Source organism: Corapipo altera, unplaced genomic scaffold (genome assembly GCF_003945725.1).
Source record: "Corapipo altera isolate COAL_440 unplaced genomic scaffold, ASM394572v1 2, whole genome shotgun sequence".
Classification (NCBI taxonomy): domain Eukaryota; kingdom Metazoa; phylum Chordata; class Aves; order Passeriformes; family Pipridae; genus Corapipo; species Corapipo altera.
In genome coordinates this window covers 2,812,918-2,830,522 of record NW_020884890.1, presented here as the reverse complement: position 1 = coordinate 2,830,522, position 17,605 = coordinate 2,812,918, and the positions used below count along the sequence as shown (strand labels likewise).

General features: G+C 39.6%; 1 protein-coding gene across 2 annotated transcripts in view; it reads left to right on the top strand.

Annotated features, from left to right (window-relative positions):
• Nucleotides 1-17,605, top strand: part of LGSN (lengsin, lens protein with glutamine synthetase domain) — a 90,930-nt gene that overhangs the window by 47,511 nt on the left and 25,814 nt on the right. The window contains exon 5 of one of the 2 annotated variants that reach the window (XM_027644793.1): nt 9,612-9,710. The gene's annotated coding sequence lies outside the window, so the exon portion shown is untranslated. Of the gene's footprint in view, nt 1-9,611; nt 9,711-13,240; nt 13,263-17,605 lie in introns of those variants that run through there. The other variant, XM_027644794.1, reaches the window with a different exon arrangement.

The following is a 17,605-nucleotide window of genomic DNA, read 5'->3' as shown; positions in this document are numbered from 1 at the left end:
GTTACCTTCGTTGCCTAGCGACACCTCCTTACGCTGCTGAGTGCTCCTGCTCCTGCCACCGATCTACGATCTACGCAGTGCAGCCCCATACAGACGCCACTCCAGGCCAGTTACCTTGACATAGGAGAAGTTGTTTTGCGGTTATCCCGCAGATCAGATTAGAATTAGAGTTGATGTTTTTACAAGAAAAAAAGAAAGAGGGAGGGGGCCAAACTCTGGTCTCTTGTAGAGCAACATAAACCCAGTTGTGGTTCCAGGCAGGATCTGAGTCAGTGTGTTGATGTAAATCCTCAGTTGTGCTGTAAGACACAACTTTGCACAAAAGTTCATTTGGGGCAAGATTTAAGGGTGTCAATCTGTTTCTCTCTCAGACACAGACCAAGTACTAAAAAACTAGGGTTTGGTTCCTTTACTGGGTGAAATGAAGCATTGCTTCATTTAAGAAAATAGTAATACTCATTTATGTCATTTCAGGAACAGAAGATGCATTTATTTGATAAATAAGATTTAAAAATACAATTATAAATAGGCTAAGAGTCAGATTCTCCCTATTATGTCAATTTAGGCTGAGTTAATTGCAAATTAAGAACAATAAATTTTACTGGATTGGTTATGAAGGGCTTCTCAAATGCAGCTGCTTTATGCATGCCATGACTCACCAGCATCCAGTCCTGGTGTACTGAGATATGTGGTTGATGTCACAGCCTTGGGCTCTGCTTTTTAGAGCATATTCTCAGAATGATGACTTGCAAGTACTTTTCACATGAGCACTCAGGATGGTATTTGTGGTCTAGCTAGATTACTTACAGGAACAAGAGAACAAATTTTTTAAGTCAGACACTTTTGGTGCAATCTTGTGTGTAAATAGGGATGCCCTTGTCTTTCTCCTCAGCCTTCCCCCCTGCAGCACTCAACTGCCTTGCTGTAGAAACACACAAAAGAAGATAATTTCTGTGCTTACAGTCCTGAGTCGGCCTGTCCAAGCAGTTTCTGCTGAACAAGAGTTCCTTCAGGATGTTGGTTTCTGAAGTATTGATCTGTTTTCTGCCTTGGGTACCTACAAGGATGCAGTCCAATTAATGTGCTTTTGCAGTAAATCCTTGAAAGCACTATTGTTCTCTGGTTAATTCTTCCTCATGACTTCCCTGTGGTTAGTGCCACAGAAGGTGTCTCTTACACTAGATCTTCCAAAGCAATAAACTCAGTCATCTACAGTGCTAGATCATTAACTTTGTCCCAGGTTTAGGCTGGATAAGCTCAGACTCCTCCCAGCAGTTCTTGGACACTACTTGGGAGTTAGTACAGAACAGACACTGTTCCCTCTAGGTGGTTTGAAAGCAGTCTATCATGCTTTGGAGAGAAAGAGTGATCACTAGGGCTGACATTCTGGACATTCTGGTCAATTCTAGGACATTCTGGTCTAGCCAGTTTCAGTATCAGAGAAGTTCTCGGAATGTTTAATCTTCTGTAAAGTAGTGTAGTACTTTAATTGGTTTATTCTAGCAAGTTGTTTACTTGGCACCTCTAGAGCAGGTTCAGCCTGATCACTTTTTGCAGAGATACAGATAAGTACAGGACTCTCATTCTGCTACATTTACTGAGATCCACTCAGAAAAACAGAAACTGGCAAAAACTGCATTTAGGGTGCAGATGGTGGTGGTTAGGATGCAGGTGTTTTTCGAACAGTGTCTATCATGGCAAACAAGAAAGTTTCAGTGTGTTTTCCCATTTTTATGGAGATGCTAGCCTAGAAAAGACCACCTAGATTCACTGAATGATGTTCATCTGTGTTTATCTGTTAATTCTTGTGTTGTAACTGGATTGTTAGCAGTAGGGGCTCGTAAAGCAAATAGAAAATAGTGTTATGATTCAAGACTTCAAATGAGCTCTACAGTTCAGTGAGTAAGGCTATAGCAATGGCCTTGGCAAAGCAAGGGACCCTTGTTACCAAGTGTGATGCTGGTGTCCTTGTAGAGTTAGAAAAGAAGGGACGTCTTGCTCACTTGGAATGTTGTTCAGAATCTTCGTAATAAGTACATTTCTCCTTTCTTTCTATGCCTTTTTTCAGAGTGTATTGCAATTTTCATTGGTTTTCTTCTTCTCCTTATTTTCCATTGTAATTGTGTGTCAGGACTACTCTCAAATCACACCCTTCCTCTCTTTTTATCTGTATATCCTATCTCCTATGCTTAGAATTAAAGTTGTATTTTTTTCCTTACTACATGCTCTTCCTTGTAAAAGACTTCCTGGTTGAATATAATTTGTTTTTCAGTGTTAATTTAGGCTAATAGTTCCTCTTGCCTCATTTGCAGACCACATAGTGATGCAACTTCCCCTTGTTTTGTTCCAGAAAGTATTGCCACAGTACTTAAATAAAATGATGTAGAACTCTGTTTACAAAAGAGTACTTCTGTGGTATCTTACTGCTTTCACAGGAAGCTTAACAGCTTGCAGAACAGTAAGTGGCAAATGTTTAATGCAACATTGTGCCAACTTGAGGACAAACTGTTCCTCTCAGGAATGTTTTAAGGCTTAAATGAGAGGAAAATCCCCATTGCAGAATGTGAATTCTTGGAGGCAGCGGGGAGCGACTGCCACTTCTTTGCCTTGCCAGCAGCTCCAATTCTCAAGACCCTTCCAATGCTTTTTTAGATCAGTTGAGTGTATGCTCAGCAGCAAGGAGTGATAAAGCTGTGACTGGCTTTTCCAGAGGAGCAAGAATTCCTCTTTCATGGAAGAAGCAGTAAGTCTTCCAGCCTGCTTCAGACAGAAAACATTGGCTTCTGCCCACAGTTGCTGGGAAGGTACTGAGGAGGGAGACATGAGGCCATGGCAAAGCTATTAATGTGAGTAAGCAAAGACTAGTAGCGTTGCTGCAAAAACTGTGAGACAGAACAATTCAGAACTTAAACAGTGATGAGTCAGACTGAAATACTTGGCATTTCAGCCGTGGATACAAATCACCCATTAAGAAGGTAAGTGGATATTACTGAACTAATGATTAGTTTGACTAAAGAGTGAAAAGAGTTGCATTTCACAGAATCAATAAGGTTGAAAAGACCTCCAAGATCATCGAGTCCAACCTTCGACCAAACATCACCACATCAACTACAATATGGCACTAAGTGCCACGTCCAGTCATTCCTTAAACAGCTCCAAGGATGGTGACTCCACCACCTCCCTTGGCAGCCCATTAGATTGTTTAACAATCCTTTCTGGTTTTTCTGAATTTCTGAAGAAATTCCTCCTGATGTCCAACCTGAGCCTCCTCTGGTGGAGCTTCAGACTAGGTTATTTTGTCCTGCTGCTAGTTTCCTGGAAGAAGAGGCCAATCCCCACCTGGCTACAGCCTCCTTTCAGGTAGCTGTAGAGAGTGACAAGGTCTCCCCCAGGCCTCCTTTCCTCCAGGCTAAACAATCCCAGCTCCCTCAGACATGCCCCATCAGACTTGTGCTCCAGACCCTTCTCCAGCTTCATTGCCCTTCTCTGGATACGCTCCAGAACGTCATTCTCCTTCCTGAATTGAGAGGCCCAAAACTGAACAGATGTTCACTGTTCAAGCGTGACCTCATCAGAGCCAAGTACAGGGGAAGAATCACTTCCCTAGTCCTGCTGGCCACATTATTCCTGATACAGGCCAGGATGGCTTTGGCCTTCTTACCCACTTGGGCACCCTGCTGGTTCATATTCAGCCAGCCCTTGGCCAGAATCACGGAATATTCTGAGCCGGAAGGGTCCACAAAGATCACAGAGTCCAACTCTTAAGTGGATGGCCCATACAGGTATCAAACCCACAACCATGGTGTTATTAGCACTATGCTATAACCAACTGTACTAATCTCAGAGGGACCAGTACCTTCAGGTCCTTTTCTGCTGGGCAGCTTTCCAGCCACTCTTCTCCAGTCCTGTAGTGCTGCCTGTGATTACTGAGGCCAAAGAGCAGGACCTGGCACTTGGCCTTGTTGAACCTCGTTTTGTTGGTCTTGACCCATCTATCTAGCCCATCCAAATTTGATACCATTCTCTGCATTAATCCTCCTAAGCAGTAAAAATGGCAGGTGGGCTCCTCCCATCAGAGGTATTCTTAATCTTTTTTTACCTCAGCTGCAGGTCAAAATATTCTGCTGGCTTTCTGTGGCTTCTGGGTCCTGAATTCTTTAAAGTGGGGGGAATCGTGTGGCTGCTATCATAGAATCATAGAATCAACGGAGATCATCAAGTTCAACCCTTGATCCAACACCGCCATGGTAACTAGACCATGACACTAAGTACCACACCCAGTCTCATCTTAAAAACCTCCAGGGACAGTGAATCCACCACTCCCTTGGGCAGCCCATTCCAATGTCTGATTATTCTCTCTGTAAAAAATTTCCTCCTAGTATCCAACCTAAACTCCCCCTGTCATGGCTTAAGACCGTGCCCTCTTGTCTTACTAATAGTTGCCTGGGAGAAGAGACCAACCCCCACCTGGCTACAACCTCCTTTCTTGGAGTTGTAGAGAGTGATGAGGTCTCCCCTGAGCATCCTCTTCTCCAGGCTGAACAATCCCAGCTCCCTCAGCCTCTCCTCACAAGACTTGTGCTTGAGTCCCTTCACCAACCCCATAGGTCTTCTCTGGATCTGCTGCAGCACCTCAATATCCTTCCTGAACTGAGGGGCCCAGAGCTGGACATAATACTCCAGGTGTGGCCTCACCAGCGCTGAGTACAGGGGAAGAATCACTTCCCTGGTCCTGCTGGCCACACTGTTCCTGATCCAGGCCAGGATGCCATTGGCAGGCACACTGCTGGCTCATGTTCAGCTTCCTGTCAATCCAAACTCTCAGGTCCCTTTCTGCCTGGCTGCTGTCCAGCCACTCTGTGCCCAGCCTGTAGTGCTGCATGGGGTTGTTGTGGCAGGACCCAGCACTTGGCCTTATTGAACCTCATCTCGTTGGAATTAGACCATCTCTCCAGCTTGTCCAGGTCTCTCTGCAGAGCCCTCCTGCCTTCCAGCTGACCAACACTCCCTCTTGGGGTCATCTGCAAATATGCTAATGGTACACTCAATCCCCTCATCCAGATCATCAATAAAGATATTAAATAGAACTGGGCCCAGCACTGATCCCTGGGGGACACCACTAGCGACCGACTGCCAACTGGATGCAGCACCGTTCACCACCACTCTCTGGGCCCGGCCCTCCAGCCAGTTCCTACCCCAGCACAGGGTGCCCCTGTCGAAGCCATGGGCTGCCAGCTTTTTCAGGAGTATGCTGTGGGAGACAATGTCAAAGGCTTTGCTGAAGTCCAGATAGACCACATCCACAGCCTTCCCCTCATCCACTAGGCAGGTCACCTGATCATAAAAGGAGATCAGGTTGGTCAGACAGGACCTGCCCTTCCTAAAGCCATACTGACTGGGTCTGATCCCTTGTCCATCCTGTAGCTGTTGTGTGATTGCACTGAGGATGATCTGCTCCATAACCTTGCCAGGCACTGAGGTCAGGCTGACGGGCCTGTAGTTTCCTGGGTCCTCCTTGCCGCCCTTTTTGTGGATGGGTGTGACATTCACCAACTTCCAATCATCTGGGACCTCCCCAGTGAGGCGAGACTATTGGTAGATGATGGAGAGTGGCTCGGCGAACTCTTCCGCCAACTCCCTCATCCCACTAGGATGGATCCCATCTAGTCCCATAGACTTGTAAGGATCTCAGTGTCTCAGCAGGTTGTTAACTGTTTCCTCCTGGATTACAGGGGAAATATTCAGTTTCCTGTCTCTCTCTGCTCCAGAGGCCAGTTGTCCTGAGGATAACCTGTCTTACTATTGAAAACTGAGGCAAAGAAGGTGTTAAGTACCTCAGCCTTTTCCTCATCTTTTGTGACTATGTTCCCCCCCATGTCCAACAAAGAATGGAGGTTTTCCTTGCCCTTCCTTTTGCTATTGATGTATTTGTAGAAGAATTTCTTGTTATCCCTTACAGAAGTGGCTAGATTAAGTTCAAATTATGCCTTTGTCTCTCTAATTTTCTTTCTACATGACCTAACTATATTCCTAAACTCTTCATGAGTAGCCAGTCCTTTTTTCCATAGTCGGTAAGCTCTCTTTTTTCCCCTAATTTCCTTCAAAATCTCCCTGTTTAGCCAGACTGGATGTCTTCCATTCACTGGGACAGCCTGCTCCTACTCCTGTGCATTTAAGACTTGCTTCTTGAAGCATGTCTGTCCTCCTGGACCCCTTTGTTTTCAAGGGCTGTTTCCCAAGGTACCTTCTGAACCAGTCTTCTGAGTAGGCTGAAATCTGCTCTGCAGAAGCCCAGGGTAGAAGTTTTATTGATGGTCCTCTTTGCATTCTTGAGTATGGAAAACTCTATTCATGGTCACTGTGCCCCAGATGTCCTCCGACCACCACATCTGTAAGCAGATCCAAGACTTCCCAATGAAACCTGAAGGCACAGAAAATGTGTTGTATGCTTTCTAATTTATAGCCAGGCTTTAGGGTTTTAAGGCAGGACTTGAATCTTTAAAGCTGACAGGGTGCTCAGTTGATGCTGTGAATTCACTGTAGGAAAGGTACACGGATCTACAACTCATGGCTCTCAAGTCCCAACAATACCTGAAGACTTCACAAAGTCAGCCTGAATTTCAACCCTGGATGTCTCAGTCCTCCATGTCAGAAATATGGTCTAATAAGGAGAGAAAAGAGGAATAGAATTAAAAACTCATTGGATGAAATCTATGTTCTGATAAAGAACTGCCATTCTTCATTCTAGTAAAGGATGTCTCCAGTAGTCATAGGAAATGGAGTCTATCCAGGAAGCTTCGTAGGAGACAAGGGGGAATAAGAGCTTCTAGATCACAAGGCTTCTGAAGACATTGTTAGGGTTCATTATGAAGCAAAGAACAACTTTATGTTTGCTATGAAGGAAATATCATGTTTCAGTGTTTTTCATTAAAAGATAATTTTTTCATGGAACACGCAGATTTTACAGAAATTGTGTTTGCCATGAAAAGCTGTTTTAACAAAATTCCTTCTTCATATGTATGCATAGGATTCAGCTATGTCTGATAAAGGTGGTAGAAGCACTCCCTGGGAGGACTCACAGCACAAGTTGGGGTGCTGCAGGTGTCCAGAGGAACTATGTTCTGGACCATGTGTCCAGGTTACCTTCAGGTGGAGGGTGGTGGGAGCTGAGGTATTCCCAGGTTTCAACTGGATAAAGATTTAGATAGGGTGCTTTCAGACCTGCCCACTGGAAACTATCCCACAGCTTAAACAGCCAGAAAACACAATTTGGTGACTTGCCTACGACCTTCAAACTTGGTAGGCAAATTACCTTTACAAAACACCAGCAGCAGGAGACTTTCTAGAGAAGGTGCATTGATCAGAGACAGGCCAAGAAGATTTAATTTACATGACAATAAAAACATTCAGGAGCAGACACTTCAGTGCTCCAAAATTTTTACATTCCCATAGGACTAAATATGGGTTTGTTTGGGTTTTTTTGTGGTTTTTTTTTGGTTTTTTGTTTGTTTGTTTGTTTGTTTTTGGTTTTTTGTTTTGTTTTGGTTTTTTTTGGTTTTTTGTTTTTTTCTTTTTTCTTTTTTTTTTCTATGAAAAAGAACTGCTTTTCTGCAGTAATTTTATCCTCTATCTTCAGAACTGACAGGCAGAATTGTTAGGCAGATTAATTTCAGAAGACCAGTACAAAAAGAAGTTGTAGCTTTTTAGAAAAAGGATTTTAGTTTTTCAAGCCCATAGAAGCATTTTGGGGAAGGAAGAACTAACTGGACAATCCTTTTGATATCTCTGAAACTAGACTTGTGGATGTGGAGTTTGGTAAGCTTTTGAGGAATTATTTGAAAAATCTGAAAGATATTTTAAATCATGTGGAAATTCTTCAAATGGAAATCCTGCCTTAGTAAAGAAAAAGGAAAGACCATGAATGTTGAAATATTTGCTTTATATGTAAGGGGATGTACTGATAAATGTAAAGAAAATATTATTTTGTAACATATGATCCATTTTTCCTGTGGATTTCAAGCATCTATAATTGGGGTTCTTTTTAAGGTGATTAAGTTATGCCTGTGCTGAGAGATAGTAAACATCATACTGAGGACATGATATGGCCCTACTTCCTCTTATATCCTTAACAGCAGTTAGTCTGTATTAATAAAAAGACTGTACTTAAAAATTAAATACTGAGTTCAAGACCTTGATTATGAGAAAATGAAGATTAAAGGGGTGGTAGCTTTGATTACAATATTATGCCTCTGTAAATTAGTATTAAGTGTCTGAAGCTTCATTAGGCACAAAAATGTCAAAGATAGAGGCATTTTCATTATGTTATTTAGCTTACTAAAAATATGATTTATTCTCATAGAAAATTAATTTCTAAAAATGCTTCTTTCTTTATTGCAGTTTTGCAATGGCTGCACTGACTTGTGCAACAAAATGAAAACAAGTTAGTAAAATATTTTTTTTCCTTTGGTTTCTTCTACGAGCAGTAGTCATATTTCTGCACCCTAAATTCACTTACACAGGACATTAAACTCCAAAGCAGGACTGTAGGAAACAGCAATAGTCCAAAAGCAGCAAAGGTCAGTAAGTTTTTGTGGTGTGCTGGTTTTTCCTCAGTTTTATTAGAAACAGTTGTGTGAAGTTCAACTGCTAACACTCATTTATCTCCCATATAAAATTATCATAAACATGAGTGTGACAATAGTATTTTTCATGACAGTCTACTGCAGCATCACATATATCTCTATGATGTTCATGGAGAAACAAGTCGTTTGTTCTGTAGCATTATGGTAGATAGTAACTAGTTAGTAGTAAATAACAGATTGCCCTTCAAATATAAAAATCATTAAATTAATGCAAAAATGTGGCAGTGTTATGAATAATTCTCAAAGAATAAAAATCTCGATTTTGTGCATATGTTTATTTTCATAAAAATAAAAATGAGAGACATAATAAAAACAAAATAATCCTGTAACTACACCATAAAAAAAAGAATGTTTTTCTCAAGAAATTTTTCCACAAAGCAACAGAGATTGTCTGAAAGAGTAATTTCAGTGCACAGTAGCAGATTTGATTCAGATGAGCAAAACAACTATTAATTGCCATTTCTTGAACAGCTTAGTTAGGGGTACCTCTGTGTGCTGTGGGTTCCCTATCCCATAAAATAATACAGCACTGAGATAGTATAGATAACAAACCACTTCTGGTAAAACTTCTGATTTTAGTGGAGCAAAAGGCATTTCAGTAGCATGAAGGGGTTTTGGAAAGGAAGACTCCCATAGGAATCTACAGTATTGCTTTTCAAATTTTGCTGTTGCAGCTATTTATTAGCTCCAGGCGCAGGATGTCTGGTGCAAACCATAACAAAGTCTCAGAGCTGTACAGTGAAAAATCTGTTCTCCTAAATATTCATAAAAGAATTCCATAAAAAAGGCCATCAGCCAAAAATTTATATCATAATAAAACTTTATAAGTCTAAAATATTTTCCATGTTCCATGGTAGCATCAACTCTTCTTGACTGATTAAAGAGGTTCACAGGTTAATGACCTCTAAGAAAGCTTTGTTTTTCATCACAATCCTCAAGTATTTTGTTTCTTTTATGTTTTTGCTTTAGGCTTAGTTAGGAGACTGAAAAGAGAAGCCAAAATGAAGAACATCCTCCTGAATGCAGCCAACCACACACTGTAGACAAACCCAGAAACACAGGCTGAAGGTATGGACAGACCAGAATAGAAGTAGCCATGGCAGCTGAGCCACACAGTTCAATAAAGTGCAAAACTGAGATCTGAATTGTATTAGTTATCTGTAGATTAAACCAGAATGAATGAACTTCCTCAGGACAATGCAAAAAAGCTTTCAGGTATGATCAGTCACATGCTGGAAAAGATGCTTTTGAATAGGTATTAAACATAAACAGCAAATATCAAAGTTTCTTGCATTGCCAAGAGAAAAAAGAAAGATGTATTTTCAGTAGTTGGGGCCGTTGACTGGTAGGGACAGAAACACAGTGTTCTTCAGGGAGGTCATCCCGCCTCTAAAAGTTCATTATAATTATAAAGAAAGGAGCTGATATAGGCTAAGTAAGCAAAACTAGAAACAGTTTCTTCTCTTAGAATCCATATGCAAGTTAAAGTACACTGAAAAGAGATTTTTGTTTCATTTGTTCTCTGCTGTTCTGCTATTGCCTAATACCATTTGCAAATAAAGCAGGCTACCACTTGGAAGCAGAATTAGTAGGAGGATTGATTTTCTTCCCTTGAAGAAAGTATTGGCTTTTCAGTGAAAAACTGAATGCTGCAGGTGTGACCTTGACCTCATCAATTTTCAACTTCAAACTTTTCTGTTTAAAACTGTGGGGGTTTTGTGTGGAATGCTACTCCCATGCCTTGTGGGAACTGCAGCTGAGCTGCTCATATCTCATTTTTTTTCATGATTTTCAGTAAAAATGCAACATCCTACATAAAAAATTATCGCATGTTAGTGTTTAGTAGAAAAAAATTTCTTCTGGAAACAAATCAATCAAGCACTGAAACTTTTCACATGGCATTGCATATTGTTGTTCCAGCCTGTGTGATGCACAAAAAGCAGAGTGCCTCTGCCAGCCACCTGCAAAGCTGTGGTAAAAGACACTCAAAATAGGAACTCAAAAAAGACACTCAAAACCAGATAACTTTGATGTTATCTTCTCATATAAAATCACATATTAAAAAAAAAAATCTATGTCAAAAATATAGTTTAAAATGAAAGATCAGACTGCACAGAAGTTGGAGATCACCACAAACAATAGTTGCCTCAGACTTTAATTTAGCTACCATGGGAATTAATTTTCTACATAAATGTTAGAGGCAAAAAAAAAAAGGGAAGAATAGGATATGATTACATAATTAAAGACTGTACTGAAATGCAGTTGTGCAAGGAACAGAGTAAAGGTCACCAGGAAATAATTTATCTGATATTTCCTAACTTCCAGTGTCAGACCTCAGTTCTTCAGCCTGCATTTCCCAATGGATAGTCACATACCAGCTGCAGTCCCATAGTTGTATGTCTGAAATAGTAAATGACAGCAAAAGAACTTGCAACTTAAGTAATATTATTTTCAAACATTAGTTTTGAAGTTAGTTCCTTATCTGTTGGTTTGAAAAGGTGACTGAAACCTTTTGTTATGTAACAGCTTAGGAAACTCCATCATCAGATTTGAACCTGCATTTGTTTTTCACATCACTGATGTCAAAGCTTAATGTAAGCGACCTTTGGATAATAAGGGTCTGTTATTTTTTGTGGCAATATTAGTCCATGTGCTAATTCTTAGATGCCCTTATGAAGGAGAAAGAATAACTAACAGTGATTCCTCTATGGAATGAATTTGTGCTCTCTGTGGGACTTCTTGGCTGAGGATGGGTAGCTGTGGCCTCCTTTCAAAGCAGAGGTGAAGAGATCTTGTGCATTTTAACATGTGTTTTTAATTTCAACTCCTCACTCAGAGCAAGGAGGTCCTTGAGCCCGCTGTGTAATTGGGCTAGGAAGTGTGGGGTTGCTCAAGTGCTGAAGGCAGGCTGTTCACTGGGTGAAGTGTGATTTGCTTCTTGATCTGCAGGCCTGTAAAATGCCCAGGCTGTAGGATATGGCTCAGCTTGCTTTCACTACAATTCAGTGATGACCCACCCATAATAAACCCACTACAATATTTGTGTATTAGTTATTTTAGTGTTGCCAAATATCGAAGATTTAGTGGAAAAATGGTCCCATAAGAACTTCTAAGATGAGATGAAATGCTGTTTTGTAAGAGTTGTGGAGTCATAACTGCAGCTGCATCTCATTGTTGAAACAATCACAGAGAGGTTACTGCAATAAATAAAAAAGTTATAAGAAAAAGGATACCTTGGAAACTACAGTTATTTATCCTAAATTCTTTTAAAGATGCTCTGGTGCACTTGTTCAAATGACTACTTGACTCTCCATATGGACAATGAGTCATTCTAATGTCAAATGCCCAAAGCCTGCAGGAAATTGCAGGTTTGTTGTTGCTGAATCATAGTGGCATGTACATCTTAGCTTCAGCTAGCATACAGGAAGGACTGATAGGCATCTCTCCCTCCTCGAATCTTTTCTTGTCTCTCAGAGGTTGGGAGGACTGTGTTCTACTTTGGAGATGTTCTAGATGTCTAGAGAATAATGATAGGAATACCCTCAGATGATGTTTATTTCTTGGTTGCTTCTTGAGCTCCTAATTAAAATGGAGTGCTAGGTGGAGAATAAATGTATATTGTATAGAATGAGTCATTAATGACCTTTTAAACTGTTTTGGTATTTCTATTAAAAGATCATTTTCCCTGCTGCAATAATGGAATGAGAAGTTGTAGGGTAAGAACTCTGTGTGTCTGTTACATATGGTGCAAGCAGCACCATTTATTATGCACCACTGAAAACACCAGGGAAAACAACCTCTCTTCCAATTATACAATACTGATTTTAATTGTTTATACATTTTTGAAGCACCAAGTTTAAGCCAAACTGTTTCATATCTTTCCTGTGCCCCTGGCTGAATTCCATAATATTTCAGCCAAATAATTCAGCTCCTTCAGTAAATGAACCTAGGAACAAAGTGCCACTTTACTCACATTAATACTTGGAGGTCTATTCTGTAAAATTCCCCAGCACAAGCCTGCAGGTGTTTTAAGTTTGTTAGAGGTATAGCTCTCATGTAAAAAATAAGGCTTCCTTTATGCCTGTGAAAATTATCCCAATTTTAATAATTATACCAACTGCAATTCATACAGAACTTTTGAGAAAGCTGTGGCTTTAGACTTTTTAGACTTCTACAGAAATTACAGATCATTGCAAACTTCATTGTGACTTTAAGCTGTTGCTTTTCTCTTAGCTGGCCATTTGTATTATGTGTACTTTTCTCACAGAGTAAATATGCTTCTGTCACTGACTTTGGGGGAACTCAGAAAATTTTTCCATGTCCCGGAACACTTCTAACCCTATATTGGCTTTCTCTACCTAGAAGGGGAAGCAACATAGAATAGTACTTGGCTGACAAAAGAAACAATTGCGGAGCACTTCTGTTCATGCAGTCTGCCTTAGTCTTCGCTGAAATGCGGGTCAGGTTCCTCTTTACTCTTTTTGTAATGACTTTCGCCTTGGGCTCCTACATCTAGAGTTCTTATGCTTGACTAGATCAACGCAAAAAAACCCTTTTCTTCTGAATTACACCTAATCAGTAACAAAGAAGTGGGGATTTGGTACCTCTTCATCTAAGCAGGTAGGGAGTCTTTCCTCATACCCGTTCTGCATTATATTTGGAAGGATGATCAGGTACTTGTTGAAGATGTGTCTACAAAAAGTATTCATTCATCATTAAAAATAGCTACAGGGTAGCTATTGTGAGTGGAATTTTGGACCTCTGGACTGGATATGGGAAAGAAGAGCTTGCCTATGACACTATAATCAGCTTGGAGAAGAGAGAAGCATGTTAGGTGTGAACCGGCCTGATAAGGCAGTGAGGAACGTCAGTCAGAAATTAAATCTCCACAATGCCTTTATTTACCAGTCTATGTCAATGTTGTTCAGCTTATTAAAAAAAAAGCTTACAGGGATTGAAAGTGTGCTAACTGATGACCTCTGGACTATGGCACAGAGCGGTGAGTCCCTCACTGCTCTTATCAGAGTTGCAGGAAATGATCTGGCAACTGAATTCTTTCAAAGGGTCATGGCAGAGATCAAAGAAGCCACACATTTGATAGCCTCCTATGTGCTTCAATGCATTGATCTGTTGTGCACATGGAAGTTTCCATACCGTTGTCAGGACATCTGTCATGGTTTAAATTATCCTCATGGATTAAAGAAATAGTAATGACAATATATAAATCTATCTGTATAGCCTTGACCCAGTGGTCTTTCAGTGGTTAGGGTAGAAACACTAATTATGTATATTAGAAGGCATTAGAGGCAGCACACTTAGCTTCACTTTTTCCAGTTCCTTTCCTCCTATAGATAATGAGTATTTAATTAAGTGGCTCAACCTTGAGGATGTTTGCTTGAAGCACTGTGACAAATGATAAATGACATTTGTGAAATCCACTGATATTACCTGGCTCAAGTAAATGTGCAAAATTGCAGCAAGAAGAAATATTCACTATATTCTGTACTGCAACATGTGCTGCTGTACATATTAACTACTTTTAACTGATATGATTGTCTTTTTATAGCCAAGCCTTTTTTTCACAGATATAGTCCCAGTAACATACACTACAGAACAAGCCTCTGATTCTTTCCTTCTACGTATGGACAGTACTATTACCTGCATAAGTATTTAAGATATACACAAGTGTGTAGGGGTAAATCTGTTTTCCAAGACTACTGTGGTTTGCTCTATTGAAAACATACCCACACTACTTGTAACTTTTATAAATACCATGCATTAGACAGCTATGTGTTTTCATTCTCCAATTGACTGAAAATCTCAACATATCTGCTCTATAAAGGCTCTTACAGACAGTGGGAAGGAACTCAGAAAGGCACTTTAAGAGTGACCTGATAACCCTTGCTGTCTAAAAGTGTTTTGAGCAAGATTTTGCTACACATCTTTGAAAACACTTTAACCAATGTAGTTTCCTTGAGAGCAATAGAAAAAGCATATTCAGTTCCTTTGCAATGTTTTCTAACTTCTATTGCTGTTATTTGAGACAAGTTTTTGGTTTGGTTTTTTTTTTTCTTTTTTTCTAACAACTAGACCAGTCATCCTTAATTCAGCTCTGAAGCAGCAATAAGAGCAAGAAAACAGTGTGCACATCCTGTAATTAGTCCAGTCTTGCTTGGTACTGAAATACTATGCTGTGTTTAATACTTCATGCGTGGCTATTGCATAATGTCATCCAAAAACACAGTTAGGGCTAGGTATTTAGGGCCTTCCATACTTTAACGTACTTTTTACCTAAACCACCTACCCTGAGTCAAAACTTTGAATTGTCATAGATTTTTTATATTGATGTAAACAGAGTGGAAGGATATTTATCATTACTGGGTCTAATCTTAAGTTTATGAAAAGCTCTCTATCACCAACCAGCACCAGTTGTAATAGGATTCAGAGGCTTTTTTTTATCTGGTATCTGAAATTGCATGTTTGGTTCACAGAAGATTTAAAAAACCTCAACTTTTTTATCTAACTCCCATTTGAGTCACAGGCTGTTTGGGTCTCATGTCTCTGTGAGCATTGGCAAAGGGTGTGAGTTCACACTGAGGTGAAATTTGGTATTGGAGGATCACCAGCAATAAGAGCTGTAAGACATCATGATAAAAATTTCAAATAGCATCTACTTGTCTTTACAAATTTGCCCTAACTACACAGGCCACTACAAAGAGGTTACTGAAACTGATTTAGTGAGCTCCTAGTGTTTTAATCTAGAGATGGAGCAGTGAAAAAGAAATACACATCTTTTGGGGGGTCCTGAAATATTTAGATAGTTCCCATTCATCTATTCCTGTCCTGTATGTAATTTTCCAAATCTAGTAAAACTAAACACTGAGCTTTCAAGATTAGCTCTTCCAAGAGTTCTCATCAAGACCAGAAGTACTAGTGTCATGAGTCTTGTAAGAATTTCTTTCTAATGAGATTTTCAACGGTGATGGCAAATTGACCACATGGAAACAGGACTACAGCCAGCTGGAACACCATTACAAAGGACTGAAGTACATCAGAGTGAAAACATTTAGCAGAAATGCGCTTAAGATATATGAAGGGGTTTTTTTTTCCCTTCAGAGACAGGGAATCTTCTTATGTATTTCCATTGGGTTTTGGGCACCACCTAGAGACACTGAACATCCATACCTAAGTCCATACCTGACATGTAGATGATTTGAGAAGAGGCTGATCTGAACTGAATTTGATGTTGGTTGCTGTCACCACTCACCTCCCATCCCCCTTCATTCCATTTCTAAAAGTGTTAAAAAAGTTCTAACTTATTTTAACACAAGAACCACACTGTGAAATAGTGATAAATACTACAAAATGGAATTGGCAACCTCAGTATGTTTTTTTGAGAAATTCCTCCATTAATAAGAGAAGAATGAAAGGGTCATGGCAAACTATCATAACTCAGCTAAATAAACTGAATTATACGTGGGTTTTAGCTATTATTTTTCTGAGAACAGAACTTGTTTAGAGACGGAGAGTGCATTACAGGTTTCATAACAAACCTATTACAGAGCAAGGTTTACTAGTAAATCCCTTGGCATTTCTACTTTCCTGCTAGCTACTCCTTTCAGTTTTCTTCAGCAATGGAGATATCTTTTACACTGAAACTAAGTAGGCTCTCTTGTCTAAATAATGTAAGATGTTCCTATTAGTTGCAAGATCAAGCACTTACTTTTATTAAGGTATTTCATACTCGATCTCAGAGTGTATCTTTTGCAGCTTTTTTACCTAAGCAATAAATCTGTGAGGATGGTGCCACCTAAAGTAACTAGAGAACATGGCAACTATTTTCTGTTTGACTCTGTTAAATTACCAACTGGGACTGAAATGAAAGCTTAGGAATTTAGTACTCTTTTATCCCTTCTGTTTCCTCTGGCACTGGCTAGCTTTCAAGGTTTCCTTGAAAATATGGTAGAAATATATATTTTGAATGAAAGCAGAGATTCTTAAGTTGTCTTTTCCAGGCACACTGGGGCTCCAAGAAAATGCAAAAGCTTCTATGACAGCTGTCATAATATTCTTGAGTGCTGTTCATAATATGTCTTTATGCTGTTCCCTATGGGAATTCAGGAAAACATTTCTTCATACTATTGATTCTCTATAATTTAATCAGAACTGTATTCTGATTCCAGTGATCCCTAGGAAAAACAAATGGATTTTTGAGGTTAATTTTGGTTAAACTCATATAATTAGGCTTACATTTTTACAGCTGTGATCAGTTTGCCTCTGTGTTCTTATGATTGGTTTACATTTCTTGCTAGTAATTAAGAAAGCATTTGAAGACAATTTCAGTCAAAGTAAAACTAAACATAGGATGACTTTTTGCTTTTCCTTTACTTCTCACAGGCCAGAGCTTACGGGGACTAGAAGAGAAAGGCCCTTGATGCACCTCTTTCGCATAAGAGTTTAAGATAGTGAAATGTTGGGTTTGGGATATAGTTACTAATGTCATCCCAATAATTTTGGTGAAATCCTGTAGCTGTTGTTGGGTTCCCCCGGGTGTGAATGAGATCATGATGTAAACCCCTTGGATTGAAAGAGTATCATCCAAAGGGAAAGGACCCCACAACATCTATTCTATGCTAATAGAATCCAAAACCTAACTGGCAGAAAAACTAGATAGAGAAAAACCTCTACATAAAATATATGATTTTTATCAAGGCAGAGATTAAACCTGTTGCTCCATCTAGAAGAATCTCTCTAGTGATATGGATTTAAGCTTTTATTTCTTCTCTTTAACTAACACAATAATTTTTTAGTCAATTTACATCAAGCAGAACAATTTTAACAAGAAAGATTAAGCAGTTTTTTTACCTATTCATTTAGCAACAGTTAAATGTTAGATTTAGAATAGAATGACTTGATAGGATAGGATAGGATAGGATAGGATAGGATAGGATAGGATAGGATAG